This window comes from Hyaena hyaena, unplaced genomic scaffold, assembly GCF_003009895.1.
Source record: "Hyaena hyaena isolate Hyena2069 unplaced genomic scaffold, ASM300989v1 scaffold_1388, whole genome shotgun sequence".
Classification (NCBI taxonomy): Eukaryota; Metazoa; Chordata; class Mammalia; order Carnivora; family Hyaenidae; genus Hyaena; species Hyaena hyaena.
In genome coordinates, this window is record NW_024082022.1 from 249,321 (window position 1) to 267,050 (window position 17,730).

The following is a 17,730-nucleotide window of genomic DNA, read 5'->3' on the forward strand; positions in this document are numbered from 1 at the left end:
TAAGACCCCAAGTAATAATCATTCAGCTGAACCCAGTCAACTCACAGAACAATAAGAGAGAATAATAAATTTTTTCAGCCACTAAATTTTGGGATGTTTTGTTATGTAACAATAGATAATCAGAAGAGTATAGGGGCACCTGGGTGGCTCAGGTCGTGATCTCACGGTTTGTGGGTTCGAGCCCTGCTTTGGGCTCTGTGCTGACAGCTCAGAGCCTGGAGCCTGCTTTGGATTCTGTGTCTCCCTCTCTTTCTCTGACCCTCCCCTGCTCACGCTGTCTCTCTCTCTCTCTCAAAAATAAATAAAACACTAAAAAAATTAAAAAAAAGAACAGTATCTGATCATGAAGATTTTCCAAGAATTATAGCCATTGTTTCACTTCTACCTCCTAAATCTCACACAAGGTCCTTTAACATGGAACCATTCAAATAAAGTGTTTCTAGGAAATGTAGTTACAATCTCAAATAATATGACAAAGAATACTTGATATATTTGGCTTAGTTGTGTAACTTTGGCCATTGGAATATGAATTGACAGGACACAGCAGAGGGTTTAAATGTATTTGTTGTGTGTTGGCTTTTTCTTCTACTTTTGCCATCTGCCATGAGAAGAATGTGCTTTGGGTAACCTCTAGTGTGGTGCTACAATGATAAGTGGAGCAGACCTGAATCGAACCCTCAGTCTGGAGTCAAACCTAGCCAAGCCCAGCAGACCTCAGCAGAACCACAAAGAACTAGCAAATCTGTGAACAAGAAATAAATACTTGTGAGCCACTGAAAATTTGAAGTTGTTTGTTGCATGGCATTATTTCAGGCAATAACCATAGTAGATAATATATAACTAGTAAATAAGTGGAAAGAACCAAACATGTTTTTCTGTCTTTCTTGAAAGTACTTCAGGGTAACCCAATAGTTGATGTGGAAAAGCTCTTCTTCACAGAAGAATCCCACCTTTTATAAGAAGGTGCAAGAAGAATGAGAGAATATCACCATTTTGAAACATATAATGAAATTATAGTTCTAAGCAGAGATCATTAAGAACTGAAAAAATTATTAGGTGAAAAGTGGTTGGGTAAATTTAAAAAATAGATAGGGGCACCTGGGTGGCTCTGTTAGTTGAGCATCTGGTTCTTGATTTCAGCTAAGGTCATGATCTCACGGTTTGTGGGTTAAAGCCCCACAACAGGTCCCATGTCAGTCTGCACTGACAGCACAGAGCTTGCTTGGGGTCTCTCTCTCTGCCCCACCTTCCCCACTTGCTCTCTCTCTGTCTGTCTTTCTCTCTCTCAAAAAATGAATAAATAAGCTTTTAAAAAATAGATAGATCTGGCTGTCAAAACATGAACAAATTAACCAGTGTTAACATCACAAAAAAAGGAGATACAACCAAATCTCATGTGTCTCCTAATGTAATGCAATAGGAAATACAACACCACCCTTTATAATTTATTCTTGCAAAAATTTGAATCTAAATCTGATAAACCTCTATACCTAGCTACAGAAAATGCAGGAGTCAGGGGAACTGGTGAGTAGTGATAACAGTTAATGAGTTGGGAACCCTGGAAGAAGTTAAATGAGGGATGCCTGGGTGGCTCAGTCAGTTAAGTGTCCAACTTTGGCTCAGATCATGATCTATGGTTTATGAGTTTAAGCCCTGCATCAGGCTCTGTGCTGACAGGTCAGAGCTGAAGTGTGCTTCGGATTCTGTGTCTCCCTCTCTCTCTTCCCTTCCCCTGTTTGTGCTCTCTCTCTCTCTTTCAAAAATAAGTAAACATTAAAAAATTTTATTTAAAAAGAGAAGTTAGGGGCGCCTGGGTGGCTCAGTCGGTTAAGCGTCTGACTTTAGCTCGGGTCATGATCTCGGGTTTGTGAGTTTGAGCCCTGCGTCAGGCTCTGGGCTGACAGCTCAGAGCTTTGAGCCTGCTTTGGATTCTGTGTCTCCCTCTGTCTTTTTCCCCTTCTCTGCTAATGTTCTGTATCTCTCTCAAAAATGAATAAACATTAAAAAATTTTTTAAATAGAAGTTAAATGACACCATAGGGAGGAACATTTAGCAAAATCCAGAGTTTGGGAAATATTCCAGGACAAAGAATTGATTTCTTTCACAAATATATTAAAAGGAAGGAGAAGAGAAATATAACATAGATTAAAAGAGATTAGACGTGTCAATCAAGTCTTACTTAGGTACATTGCTTGGATCTTGATTTAAACAAATCAATTGAAAAATAATGTGGGAGACAACTAGGCAAATTTAGAAATAATGGATATTTGGTGATATGTTATTTTTACATGTAATCATATATTTAGATGTAATTAGCTGGTAGCTGGTATCTTTACATGTGGTATTGTGATTATGTTTGAAAATGAGTCCTTATCTTTTTCAGATATATACTAAAATGTTTATGGATAAAATGATGCATCTTGGCATTATTTCAAAATGGAGGGCAGTGGGTAGGGATACAGATGAAACAAGATTGGCTAAGAACCTGGGTTTTTGGCTGAAGCAATTGGGTGCATGGTGGTATAGTTAATGCGATAGGAAATCCAGAGAGAGAAAGAAACAGGTTTGGATTGAGATAAGGGGAGTGGCAGATCAGGAGTTCTGTTTTTGATACATCAGATTTGAAATGTCTGTTAGATGTAGAAGTAGAGCTATCAGTCAGATAACTGGATATGAGTCGTGTGCTCAGCTGAGAGGTCATGCTGGAGATATAACTTTGGGTGTTTCCAGATTCTATAGTTTACACTCTCTCTATGTGAACCCATCTATCCACATATCTTTAATACGTTGTAGATTAGGTAGGAGCTATTTTGTTCTTTTATAGTTTCTACCATTCCTACAGGGAATGTCAGTGTATTCAGTCATTTTGGATAAGTTAGCAGTATGTATTAAAATTAAAATGCACATTCTCAATGATCAAGCAATTCCACTTCTTTATATCTACTCTAGAGTTACATTTGTACATGAGAAAAGCAGCCATGACAAGAATACTCCCACAACCTTATTTGTAAATTTTTATATGTTTTATTTTTGAAAGAGAGAGAGAGAGAGCAAGTGGGGGAGGGGCAGAGAGAGAGGGAGACAGAATCCATGAAACAGGCTCCAGGCTCTGAGCTGTCAGCACAGAGCCCGACATGGGGCTCAAACCCATGAGCCACAAGATCATGACCTGAGCTGAAGTCGGAGACAATTGACTGAGCCACCCAGACACCCCTCCCACAACCTTATTTGTAATAGTAAAACTCTCAAAGGACCCAAATGTCCACTGACTGGGGAATGGCTAGATAAAAAATATTTTCACATTATGGAATATTATGCAACAGTTAAAAAAAAAGGATATCTCTGTGTATTACAATTAAAAGATCTTCAAGGTATATTGTTGAATAAAAATGAAAATTATAGAGGAATAGTTCTACTCTTATGTTGATAACTTTTTAAAAAAACTATGTATGTGTGTGCATGTGTGTATACATATATTTATATATGTGTAAAAAAATTTAAAAATATTTCAAGTACTATACAACTAACATAATATTGGCTATATTGGGTAGAATACGAGTTTGGGGAGTTGGTAAAGAGAAATTTTAGCTTTAAAGTAATGCTTTCATTTTATAATAAAAAGATATTTACATATTACTTGCAAATTTATCTTTTATCTAACTTAAAAGAGTGAAGTAGTTACATGTGACCATCTGCAATCAAGTAATAGCAAATGGCATAGTGAAGTGGTTAGGAACAGGGTCTTTGGAGTGGAGCTTCCTGGGTATGAATCCTGGCTCTGCAATTTAGTAGCTGTGTTTAGCATGATGCATAAATTCTTTATGCTTCTGTTTCCTTATTTTAATTTTTATTTATTTTTAATTTTAAAGCCCACTGATCCATTTCTATTTTTATTCTTTTTTTTAATGTTTATTTGCACGTGCAAATAGTGAGAGAGAGAGAGAGAAAATGAGTAGGGGAGGGGCAGAGAGAGAGGGAGACACAGAATTCAAAGCAGGCTCCAGGCTCTGAGCTGTCAGCAGAGAGCCCAACATGGGGCTCAAACTCACAAACTGTGAGATCATGACATGAGCTGAAGTCAGATGCTTAACTGCCACCCAGGCACCCCCACTGATACTTTTTTAAAGTTTATTTATTTATTTTGAGAGAGACAGGGATAGCACGAGCAGGGTAGGGGCAGAGAGAGAGGGACAGACAGAATCCCAAGCAAGCTATGCACTGCCAGCTACAGAGCCCCACACAGGGCTCGAACTCACGAACCACCAGATCATGACCTGAGCAGAAACCAAGTGTCAGTTGCTTAACCAACTGAGCCACCCATGTTTCCTTATTTTTAAAATGGAGATAGCAATAGTACTTATTTCAAAGGGTTGTATTAAAATAATACATGCAAGAGCCTTAAAAGACTGCCTAGTAGATAGTGATCAATAAATCTCAGTCATTTTTATTATTTTAAAATTTTATTTATTTGTTAAATTCAAGTATGATTAACATACAGTGTTATATTAGTTTCAGGTATACAATGTAATGATTCAACATTTCTGTACACTACTCAGTGCTCATCATGATAAGCGTACTCTTAATCCCCTTCATCTATTTCACCATCAGGGAAATGCAAATTGAAACCACAATGAGATATCACTTCATCCCTGTTAGAATGGCTAAAATCAAAAACACAAGAAACAAAAAAAGTTGGCAAAGATGTGGAGTAATGAGAAACCTCTGGCATTGCTGGTGGGAATGCAAGCTGGTGCAGCCACTATGGAAAACAATATGCAGGTTCCTCAAAAAATTAAAAATAGAACTACCATATGATCCAGGGTTTTCCACTACTAGGTATTTATCCAAAGAAAATTAAAACACTAATTTGAAAAGGTATATGCACCCCTGTTTACAGTATCTATCTATCTATCTATCTATCTATCTATCTATCTATCTATCTTTCTATCTATCCATCCACAATGGAATACTACTCAACCATTAAAAGAATGAAATATTGCCATTTGCAACAACATGGATGGATCTGGAGGGTATAATGCGAAGTGAAATAAGTCAGTTAGAGAAAGACAAATACCATATGACTTCACTCATATGTAGAATCTAAGAAACAAAAATAAACAAAGAATTATTGTTATTATTTCTACTTCTTAATAGACTTCTGGTTTGGTATATTAAGGGTGTCTGGATAGCATTCTTGTGAATGAGTTGATGAAATGTGGACTGAATGGTATGGTTAGGATATTCATAGCAGATGGCGAGGATGTGGAGAAACGGGCCCCCTCCTACACTGTTGGTGGGAATGTAAACTGGTACAGCCCCTCTGGAAAACAGTGTGGAGGTTCCTCAAAAAATTAACAATAGAACTCCCCTATGACCCAGCAATAGCACTGCTAGGAATTTACCCAAGGGATATAGAAATGCTGAGGCATAGGAGCACATGTACCCCAATGTTCATAGCAGCAGTCTCAACAATAGCCAAAACATGGAAAGAGTCTAAGTGTCCATCAACAGACGAATGGATCAAGAAGATGTGGTTTATCTATACTATGGAATACTACATGGCAATGAGAAACAATGAAATCTGGCCATGTGTAGCAACGTGGATGGACCTTGAGGGTGTTATGCTGAGTGAAATAAGTCAGGCAGAAAGGGACAAATATCATATGTTTGCACGTATAGGAGGATTAGGAGGAACTTGACGGAGGAACAAGGGGGAGAAGAAGGGGGGAAATGGTGGGGGAAAGGGAGAGAGGCAAACCATGAGAGACTATTGAATGCTGACAAAAACTGAGGACTGATGGATGAGGGGGGGGAGAGGGGATGGGCATGGAGGAGGGCACTCGTGGGGATGAGCACTGGGTGTTATGTGGAAACTAATTTGACAATAAACTATTTGTAAAAAAAAAAAAGGGATATTCACAGCAGAATCATTAATTAAATATTTTACATATCTATTATGTGCAATTGTGCCCAACGTGTTTTCATTCATAGATTGCTTTCTGCCTGAGGCATGATGTGGTACTATTCAAAAGTTTTGTCGAAAATTTGAAAAGTAAGAAAGAATAAACAAAGTACATATTACATAAATCTTCAAGGGAATACTAATCCCACAGATAACATGCAGGGTTGAATCCAATAAGATGTAAGTAATTTTTTCATAAAGTAAAATAATCTTAAATTAGATCTTAAGGTTTCTTTCATTCAACAGCCACTTCATGTTATAATACTCTCACCAGTATCCTAAATTAGAATCATTGTACTTCTTCTTAAGTATTGCTTTGAACAGAGGAATCATTATTTCATTAAGTAGACTTTTCAATTGTTGAACAGCTAGAACTGTATCTTATGTTGGTCTTAAATCAGCAACTCAGCAACTTCAAGAACTGGCTCATTTTCCTACAATAGCTACACAAATCAATTCTAGTTCATCTTTTACATAGCAACTTTTTAAATATTTGTAGACAATGATCCTGCCATCCTAGAATCATTTCTTCTTCAGACTAAAATTTCCTGAACTTATTTGATTTCCTATCACCCTCCTTATCCTTTGGACTAATTCCAGTTCAGTGGTGTTCTACTTAAAGTGTAGGATTTAGTAGTTTTGTTGCTGGGAGAGTATATCTGCTATTGGAACTCTCCATTTTTGTACATATCAGAGAAATAATCTGGAGCAGTTGTTCTTCTAATGACCTCATATAATTAACCCTTCTGGTGTCTGATTAAAAATAAACATATATCAGGGTCTCTATGTTTCCCTGTGGAACTGTTCTAATTCATCTTTGTCCTCTGGCTACTATTTTACATAAGATAACCATAGGGCAGTTAATTTTGGAAACACATATGATAGAAACTTGTAGTTCAGTTTTTTTCCCTAATGTACTTTCAATCAGCCCTTCCAGTTATACTCAATGATCATTTTCTTACATCTGTTTTTTCTCCCATCCATAACCCTACATAGGAAACACTGAAAATTAAACCTTAAAATGACAAAGCCTAGAGCATCACCCTGATATCAAAACCAGAGAGACACTACAAAAAAGCAGTATGTTTTTAAAAGTAGTGTTTATCAGTGATAAACATAAGTGCAAAAATCCCCAACAAAATATTAGCAAATTGAATTCATTAATACATTAAAGGGACCATTCACCATAGTCATGTTGAGATTAATTCCAAAGATGCAAGGATGGTTCAGTATTTTCAAATCAATCAATGTGATACATCACATTAACTCAAGGAAGGATAAAACCTATATGATCATGTCAATAGATGACGAAAAAGCATTTAACAAAATACAACATCTACTCATAATTTTTAAAAATTCTTAAAAATAGAGTTAGAGGGAACATACCTCAATATAATGAAGGCCATATATGACAAGCCCACAACTAATATCATACTCAATGGTGAAAAACTGAGCTATCCTCTAAGATCAGGACCTCTAAGATGTCCACTCTAACCATTGTTATTCACCTTAGCACCAGAAGTCCTAGCTGCAGCAAACATACTAGAAAAATAAATTTTAAAAAATCCAAAATAAGTAAGGAAGAAATAAAACTGTCACTATTTGCAGATGAAATGATACTTAGTAGAAAACCCTAAAGATTCCATCAAGAAACTATTAGAACTTATAAATGAATTCAGTAAAGTTACAGAATGCAAAATTAACTAACAAAAATCTGTTGTATTTCTATACACTAATAACAGAGCAGAAAGAGACATTAGGAAAGCAACTGTGCTTACAACTGCACCAAAATGGATAAAATATTTAGGAATAAATTTAACCTAGGAGGTGAAAGACCTATTACTCTGAAAATCGTAAGACACTGATGACAGCAATTGAAGACAATACAAACAAATGTAAAGATATACCATGCTCATGGATTGGCAGAATTAATATCATTTAAATGTCTGTACTACCCAAAGCAATCTACAGATTCAGTGAAATTCCTATCAAAATACCAACAGCATTTTTCACAAAGCTGTAACAAATAATCCTAAAATTTGTATAGAATCCCAAAGAGCTCAAATGGCTAAAGTGATCTTGAGAAAGAACAAAGCTGTAGGTGTCACAATCTCAGATTTCAAGATATACTACAAAGCTGTAATAATCAAAACAGAATGGTATGAACACAAAAACAGACACAGAGATCAATAGAACAGGATAGAAGAGCCCACAAACAAACCCATTCTTATGTGGTCGATTAATCTATGACAGAGGAGGCAAGAATATACAATGTGAAAAGATAGTCTTTTCAATAAATGGTGTTACAAAACTGGACAGCTACAGAAAAAAATGAAACTGGACCACTGTCTTATACCATAAAAGGTCTTCAAAATGGATTGAAGACCTAAATGTGATACCTGAAACCCTAAAACTCCTAAAAAAAAAAAAACAGGCAGTAATCTTTTGGATATCAGCCTTAGCAACATATTTATGACTATCTCTCCTCAGGCAAGGGAAACAAAAGCAAAAAATAAACTATTGGGACTACACCAAAATAAAAAGCTTTTGCATACCAAAGGAAATCATCAACAAAACAAAAGGGCAATATTGCAAATGATATATCCAATAAGGGGTTAATATCAAAAGTATATAAAATACAACTCAAAAACAAATAACAAATAACCTGTTTTAAAAATGAGCAGAGGACCTGAATACACATTTCTCCAAAGAAGACATGAAAAGAGGCTCAATATCACTAACCATTGGGGAAATGCAAATTAAAACCACAAAAAGATATTGCCTCTCAGTGTCAGAATGGCTAGTATCAAAAAGACAAGAAATGGGGTGCCTGGGTGGTTCAGTAGGTAAAGCGTCCGACTTCAGCTTAGGTCATGATCTCATGGTTCGTGGGTTTGGGCCCTGCATCGGGCTCTGTGCTGACTGCCAGCTCAGAGCCTGGAGGCTGTTTCGGATTTTGTATCTCCCTCTCTCTCTGACCCTCCCCTGCTCACGCTGTCTCTCTCTCTCTCAGAAATAAATAAAACATTTAAAAAAAAAGACAAGAAATAACAAGTATTGGCAAGGATGTGGAAAAAAGGGAACCCTTGTGCACTGCTGGTAGAAATGGAAATTGGTATAGCCACTGTGAAAAACAGCATGGAGTTTCCTCAAAAAATTAAAAATAGAAATACCATATGATTCAGTAATTCCCCTACTGGGTATTTACCCAAATAAAATGAAAACACTAATTTGAAAAGATACGTGCACCCTAATGTTTACTGTAGCATTAATTACAATAGAGAATATATGAAAGCAAGCCAGTGTCCATCCATAGATGAATGGATAAAGAATATGAATGGATAAAGAAGGAGTACATATAATGGAATATTACTCAGGCATAAAAATGAGCTCTTGCCATGCAACAACTTGGACAGACTTAGAGGGTATTAGATTAAGTGAAATAAATCAGAGAAAGACAAATACCATATGATTTTACTTACATGTAGAATCTAAATAATGAACAAACAGGGGTACCTGGGTGGCTCAGTCAATTGAGCATCCGACCGGCTCAGGTCATGATCTCTCGGTTCATGAGTTTGAACCCCACGTTGGGCTCTGTGCTGACAGAGTAGAGCTTGGAGCCTGCTTTGGATTATGTGTCTCCCTCCCTTTCTGCCCCTCCTGCACTGGAGCTGTCTCTCTCTCTTTCTCTCTCTCTCAAAAATAAATAAACATTAAAAAATAAAAATAAAAAATGAACAAAAATGTGACACTTAAATACATAGAACTGATGGTTGCCAGAGGGAAGGTGGGAAGGGGGTAGTTGAAATATATAAAGAGGTTTAAGAGTTACAAACTTCCAGTCATAAAATAAATATGTCATGGAGATCAAAAGTACAGGATAGAGAATATAGTCAACAATATTGTAATAATGTTGTATGGTGACTACACTTATAGTGAGCATTGGGTAACATAGAATTATTGAATAAATATCTTGTATACCTGAAGCTAATATAAAATTGTATTTCAATTTAAAAATGACATGGCCTATATTATCCCAATCCTCAGATCTACACAAATTTCCCCTCTGAAGCCAGGTGACAGATATTTTCCTCAACCAGAGAAAATCTTGGCCTTTACTCTCAGAAATAGGAGAAATCTTAGGGAGGCCACATCATCAAAACTGAATCTACCCTTTGGTTATCAAGTTTTGTTTCCATCCAGAATTTATTCTCCTATTAGGGTCACTGAATTCAGAGCTGTTTTGTTCCCCTGGCCCTGTAAGGTAAATTTCAGCCAATTCCCGGAAGACTAAGTAACTTCCAAACACTGGGGCTCTATCCTTGGATCTCTTCCCTGCCTACACTTACTCTCCTCCCTTAACCAGTTTTGTAGTGTTAAATACCATATATAGGCTGATAATACAAAATGTATCATCTCCTGTTCAAATCTCTCCATTGAATTCTGATATCCATGTTGTGAGACTCATCCTATGGCTGACTCCTTTTAAAGTCATAGGATGGCTGCCAGCACACACCAGAATTACATTCTTCCTTGTTTCTGTCTACTGGAAAATAGACTGCATTCCTTCCAACAGTCAAAATGTTATAAAAGGCTTTTACTGTAATAGATTTATATTATCATGTGGTTTTATCTTTTAATGCTCTTATATATTTTCTAATATTAAACCATTCCTGCATCTCTAGCATAAAACCAACCATTGTATTCAATTATTAATATTTCATGTAGGATTTAACATGTATGTTTATAAATGAAAGAAAAATGTCATTTTACTTTTATATAATGTGTTTGTCTCTTTGGTACTATGATTATGCTGTCTTCAAAGATAAGTTATAAAGCATTCTTTTTTATCTGTTGCTTGGGAGAGTTTGATTAAAATTAGAATGATCATCTTGAAATTTAGTTGAACTTGCCTGTGAAACCATCTGGACCAGGTATTTTCATTGGAGGAATATTTTTAAAATACTGCTTTAATTTTATTTCATGATTTTAGGACTATTAAAAATTTTTATATTTTTGTGGGTCAGTATTGGTTAGTTTATGTCAAACTTCTTAATTGTGATGTTGATATTTTTATATTCTTCTGAACTATTTTTGTCTCCTTGATCTTACACTAATTGAGAAAAATGTGTTAACATCTCCATGTAGTAGATTTGTCAACTTCTTTCTGTATTCTACCAACTAAAAAACCCTTTTATTTGGCTAAGTTCTAACATTTGACATTACTATTATTGAATTAAAAGAATTACTTCTAACAATTTATATATAACCTTCAAATTAGTATTTTGGTTATTTACCCTTTAATTGTACATGGAAGTTAGTTCAGAGAAATCCCAATTATGCAGTTGACCCATGACACATGCAGACTCAATGACACACATTCATTTGGGCAGTTAGTTCATAATGATTTCTAATTGTTCCAGCTTGCTGCAGGTACAGTTCATGTCACTGACCCCTCTATTACTGCATATTCCTGTATTTAAATGGTAGATTTAAAATAATGATAGCACAGTAGTTGTAAGTACAGATGTCATCATTCTGTTTGATCACTTAGAGTTTTTATTTGTTTTGAACTGTCAGAGTATGAACTGAAAGATACAAATTTTTTGTTTCATAGTGAAAGTTTTAGTTCACACATGAAATATTTTACTCAGTTTGAATAATGTACTAGAAATTGAAATTTAGTCTTTTTAAGACATTGTTTTTAAGCTAAAGAAGAAACCAAAAAATAAAGATGAAACCAAGAATATAACGATTTTTGCATATTATTACGTTTACCATTGAAAACAATTTTGTCATATGAAGGAAGAAAACACTAAAAAATGATCTGCTCCAGGTGATAAATACACTAGGCATACCACTGTTAGGAAATTTACTCATTCACTTTATAAGCTCTTAGAATCTTCTTTTTAAGACATTCTGAAATTTCACTGTCATTCGGTATGGGTTTTTTTCCTTACTTATCCTTAAGAGCACTGTCAATAAGAAATGTTATTTATGTTTCATTCTGTAAAGTTTATCTATATTTTTTCTTTACATTTTTCTCTTCCTCATTTTAATTTTCTTCTCCCTTCCTGACACTCACATTACCCAGATGTTTTACTTTCATCACACACATTTCCAAGGTTTTCTTTTACATTTTCTTTTTGAAAGAAAAATTTCTTCAATCAACTTTCACAATTTGACTTTCACAATTTGTTAATCCACTCCTTAGCTGTATCCATTTTCCTATTTATCCCAAACTTTGTACTATTTTTTATTTATCACGGATATTGTACTATTTTTTATACAAAGTATTTCTGCTTTGTTCTTTTTTGTAATGTTTTAATCACATTTAATCACTGAGATATAATTTATACACAGTAAATATACCCATTATAGTTTGGTGAGTTTTGAAAAATGTATATAATCATGTAACTACCATCAATATCAGGATGTTGAACATTTTCATCACCCAAGAAAGTATTTTCACATCCCTCCCCCAACCCTTAAGTCCATCTGTTTTCTGTCACTGTAGTTTACAGTTGAATTCCATAAAAATGGAATCATACAGAATGTACCCTTTGATGTCTGACTTCTTTCACTTGGCAGATAGTTTTTGAGATTCATGTATGTTGTTTCATGTATCAGTAGTTTATTCTTTTTTAATTTCTGGGTAGTATTCCATTATAGGGCGTAACCCTTTGTTTATTCATCTGTTGATGGAAACTTCAGTTGTTCCCAGGGTAGGGCTACTATGGATAAAGCTGATATGAATATTCAAGCTCAAGATTTCTTATAGAAATATCTTTGTATTTACTGGATAAATACCTGTGGATGGAATTACAGGGTTGTATGGAAAGCATATATTTAGCTTTATAAGAAGCTGCTGAACTGTTTTCCACAGTGGTTGTATTATTTGATGGTCTCACCAATAAAAGGTGAGAGTTTCAGTTTCTTCACATCCTTACCAATACAGGGTATCATAACATCCTTTAATTTTGGCCATTCTATTGGGTGTACAGTGGTATCACAGTGTGATTTTATTTGTATTTCTCTGGTGACTAGTTTTGCTGAGGATCATTTCATGTGCTTATTGGCCTGTATATATCTTTTTTATAAAATGCCTAGTCAAATTTTTGGCCCACTTTTTCTGTAGGTTGTTTTCCTTTTATTATTATTAAGTTTTGAGAATTCTTTGTATACTCTCAATATAAATCCTTTGCCAGATATCTATTTTGCAAACATTTTCTCACAATCTGTTACTTGTCTTATTTTAACAGTATATTTTGACAAATAAAAGCTTTAAATTTTGGAGCTGTCCAGTTAATCAGTGTTTTTTTTTCCCTTTCTTTTATGGCCCGTGCTTTACAGTTGTGTCCTCGGAAATCTTTACTCATCCCAAGATTGCAAAGATTTTCTGTTGTCTTTTTCTATTGTCCATCTAAAGTGAATTTTTATGTGGCATGAGGTGTCAAGTTGGTTTTTTTTTCTTTGTACGTGGACATCTAGTTGTTCCAGCACCACCTATTACAAAGATTATCTTTTATCCATTTAATTATTTGCCACCTTTGTCAAAGATCAATTACCCATAACCGTTGTGGGTCTATTTTTGGGTGCTTTATTCTGTTCCATTGAGCTAAAGGAATATCTTTTCCCCAACACCAAATTATCTTGATTTCTGTACTTTATCTTGAACTCAGGTAAATTTTTATTTTAGAAAATTCTTTATGGCATTTAGATTGTTTGCATTTCCATATAAATTTTAGTATCAGCTTATAAATATCCTTTAAAAATCTATTGGGATATTGAACAGCTCATTAAATTTATGAATTAATATAAAGAAAACTGACACTTTGACACAATTGATTCTTCTAATCTATGAATATGATGTATCTCTCCATTTATGTTTCTTCAATTTTTGTAAGCAAAATTTGAAGTTTTAAATGTATAGGTTTGCACTTATTTTGTTAAATGTAACTTTAAGTGATACAATGTTTGGGGTGCCTGGGTGGCTCAGTTGGTTAAGCCTCCAACTCTTGATTTTGGCTCAGGTCATGATTTCCCAGTTTAATGGGCTTGAGTCCCATGTCAGGCTCTAGTTGACTCTGCAGAGGCTGCTTGGGATTCTCTCTCTCCCTCTCTCTCTGCCCTCTCCCCAGCTCATGCTTTGTCTCTCTCAAAATACATAAACTTAAAAAAATAAATAAGTAATAAATGTGTGGAGATGCTATTTTAAATGTAATTGGTTTTTTATGTCAATATCCAATTGTTATTTGTTATTTTACAGAAATACAATTGACTTTTGTATGTTGATCTTATATTTTTGTGACCTTACTCACTTGTATATTTAATAGTTTTCTTAGAGACTTATTAGAATTTTCCATGTACACAATCATGTTACTTGTGATAACAATACAGATAGTGTTGTTTTCTCCTTTCCAATCTTTGTATCTTTTATTTTTTATACCAACCTTATTGCAGTGGCTAGGATCCCCAGTACAATGCTGAAAAGAAATGGCAAGAGTGGATGACATCCTTGCTTAGTCCTCAATTCTAAGAGTAACACAATAGAGCTGCTTTTTTTTTTTTTTTGTAGATGCCCTTTGTTAGGTTAAGTAAGTAACCTTTAGATTTTTGTGGGTTTTGATTTTTTTTTTGCTTTTTTTATGAATTAATCTTGATTTTTGTCAAATGCTTTTCCCAAATGTATTAAGATGATCATATGGCTTTTATCCTTTATTCTGTTGATACAGTGAATTACAACAATTTATTTTCTTGTTTTAAGTTTTTATTTAAATTCCACTTAGTTAACATACAGTTAGTTTCATGTGTACAATTTGGTGATTCAACATTTCTATACAATACCTGGTGGTCATCACAAATGCACTCCTTAATCCTTATTTAATCCATCCTCCCACCCATCTCCCCTTTGGTAACCATTAGTTTGTTCTTTATACTTAAGAGTTGTTTCTTGGTTTGCCTCTCTCTTCTTTCCCCCATGATCATTTGCTTTACAATTTGTTTTCAAATGTTAATTCCACCTTGTATTCCCAGAATAAATCCCATTTGGATGTAATGCATTATCCTTTATATATACTGCTGTATCCAATTGGATATCTTAAGTACATTTATATCTTTGTTCATAAGGGATGTTCTGTAGCTTTCTCTTCTTGTAATATCTTAGTCCGTTTTCTTCTTAGTTTATTGTCAAGTTGGTTTCCATATAACACCAACAAGTGCTCACGCAACAAGTGCCCTCCCTCATGCCCATCACCCCCCTTCCGCTCTCCCTCACCCCCATCAGCCCTCAGTTTGTTCTCAGCATTCAAGAGTCTCGCATAGTTTGCTTCTCTCCCTCTCCCCAACTATTTTTCCCCTTCTTCTCCCCCACGGTCCTCCATTAAGTTCCTCCTAATCCACCTATAAGTGCAAACATATGGTAACTGTCCTTCTCTGCATGACTTATTTCACTCAGCATAACACCCTCAAGTTCCATCCATGTTGCTACAAATGGCCAGATTTCATTCTTTCTCATTGCCATGGAGTATTCCATTGTATAGATGAAGCACATCTTCTTGATCCATAGTCTGGTTTTAATAACAGTGTAATGCTGGCCTAAATGCTTGACTTAGAATACTTGAGAAATATGTTCTAATTTCTGAGTTTGTGTAAGATTTATATTAGTTCTTCCTTAAATGTTTCATTGAATTCATCAGTGAAACCATTGGTCCTGTAGTATTTTAAATTTGAATTCAATGTCTTCATAAAATATAAACTTATATTTTCTTTTTTTTGTCAGTTTCAAAATTTGATTTTTTGAGGAATTTGTCAGTTTCATCTAAGCTGTAAAGTCTTTTGGCATAAAGTTGTTCATAATATTTTCTTACTATCCTTTTCATATATGAAGGATCTGCAGTGACATTCCCTGTTTCATTCCTGATAATCATAATTTGTTTCTTCATCCTTTTTTCTTGATCATATTAGTTAAGGTTTATGAATCTTTTCAAATATCCAGCTCTTAATCTTACTGATTTTCTCTATTGTTTTTCTGGTTTCGATTTCATTGATTTTCCCTTCTCTATTTGCTCTTCCATTTATAGTTATTGAGGTAGAGGCTTAGATTGTTGATTTGAATACTTTTCTTCTAATATATAATGAGTACTTAATAACCTAAATTTCCCTAAAGCACTGATTTAGCTAAAACCCACACACTTTGGTATGGCATGTTTTCATTTTCATTCAGTTAAAAATATTTTCTTCTTTTAAAAATTTTTTATTGATGTTTATTCAGTTTTGAAAGACAGAGAGAGACACAGCATGAGCAGGGGAGGGGTAGGGAGGGGGGACACAGAATCTGAAGCAGGCTCAAGGCTCTGAGCTGTTAGCATAGAGCTTGACGCGGGGCTCAGACCCACAAACCGTGAGATCATGACCTGAGCCAAAGTCACATGCTTAACTGACTGAGCCACCCAGGCACCCCAGTTAAAAATATTTTCTAACTTAAATTATGGTTTCTTCTTTGACTCATGTGTTATGTACAAATATGCTTTTAATTCTAAACATTTAGATATCTTATAGATTACTAATTTAATTCCAGTGTGCATCATACTCTGCGTGATTTCACCTTTTCTAAAGTTATTGAGACTTGTTTTGTGGCCCAAAGTATGGCTGTTTTGGTAAATGTTCCATGACTATTTTATGTGATACTAATATAGCTACTCCAGCTTCCTTTGATTATATTTATACTATATACTGCTTGCCACATATTTCCTTTTAACCTATCTGTGTCTTTATAATAAAGTGAGACTCTTATAGACACACATAGTTGTGTCTTGGTTTTGTATCAAGAGAGGAGAATAGAAAATGATTCTTTCCTTTTCTTTCTCTTTTTTTCTTCCATTCTTTTTTTGTAATATAAGGAACTACTATTTGAAAGTCAAAGTAAGTGAAGTTGAATGAGTATATTTTCCAAGATGAGTCAACACTGCCTGACCCAGCAGGATTTGAAAAGTTGCAGTAGGAAATAAGGAAGAATTAAAAGTATTTCTGGGCATTTTGACATTGAATGAATAATGCATGACTTTCAAGCAGTATATAATACAAATTAAAATTTTTGAGTCGGTAGCTCAGGTACATTTTATAATAGGATTGTAGGTCTAAGTCATAGACATGGTTGTAATATGTATATCTCTCAGTTTTATGCTTCAGTATAAGTAGTACTAGTAGTGAGAGCACTGAGTGCTAAATAAGTATATAATGAAAGATATAATCTAGTGTTCAAGGGATCAGAACCAAAGTGGATAGTTAAGAGATCCAAAGAATAAGAAGGAGTAAGCTATGTAAAAGGGCTGGTTTGATAGACTAATATGGCCAAATGCTTGGGGCAGGAGATAACTTGGTATGTTTAAGGAAATGAAAGAAGGTTAGTATACCTGGAATAAATTAAGGGGAAGAAAGCAGGATATGAGATAGGAGAGAAGTAGGCAGTGACCTAGCAACATTAAGTTTGATTTAGTAATTAGGGAGCTCCAAAGCAAACAAACAAACAAAAAAACAAAACAAAAAAACAATGGAAATCAAGGCAATGATGTAGTCAAATTTACATTTAAAATTTTTTACTTTTTGGTATGTAGAGAAAATATTGGTGTGGAGACAAAAGATTTTATGAGAAACTAGTTAAGATGCCATTGAAACATTATAATTAGGCGTTGTTGGTAGCTTTGTGGTTAGTATATTTTGGTGGTAGAGATGTAGCAAAGCTAATCAGTTGGAGAGATTTTGAA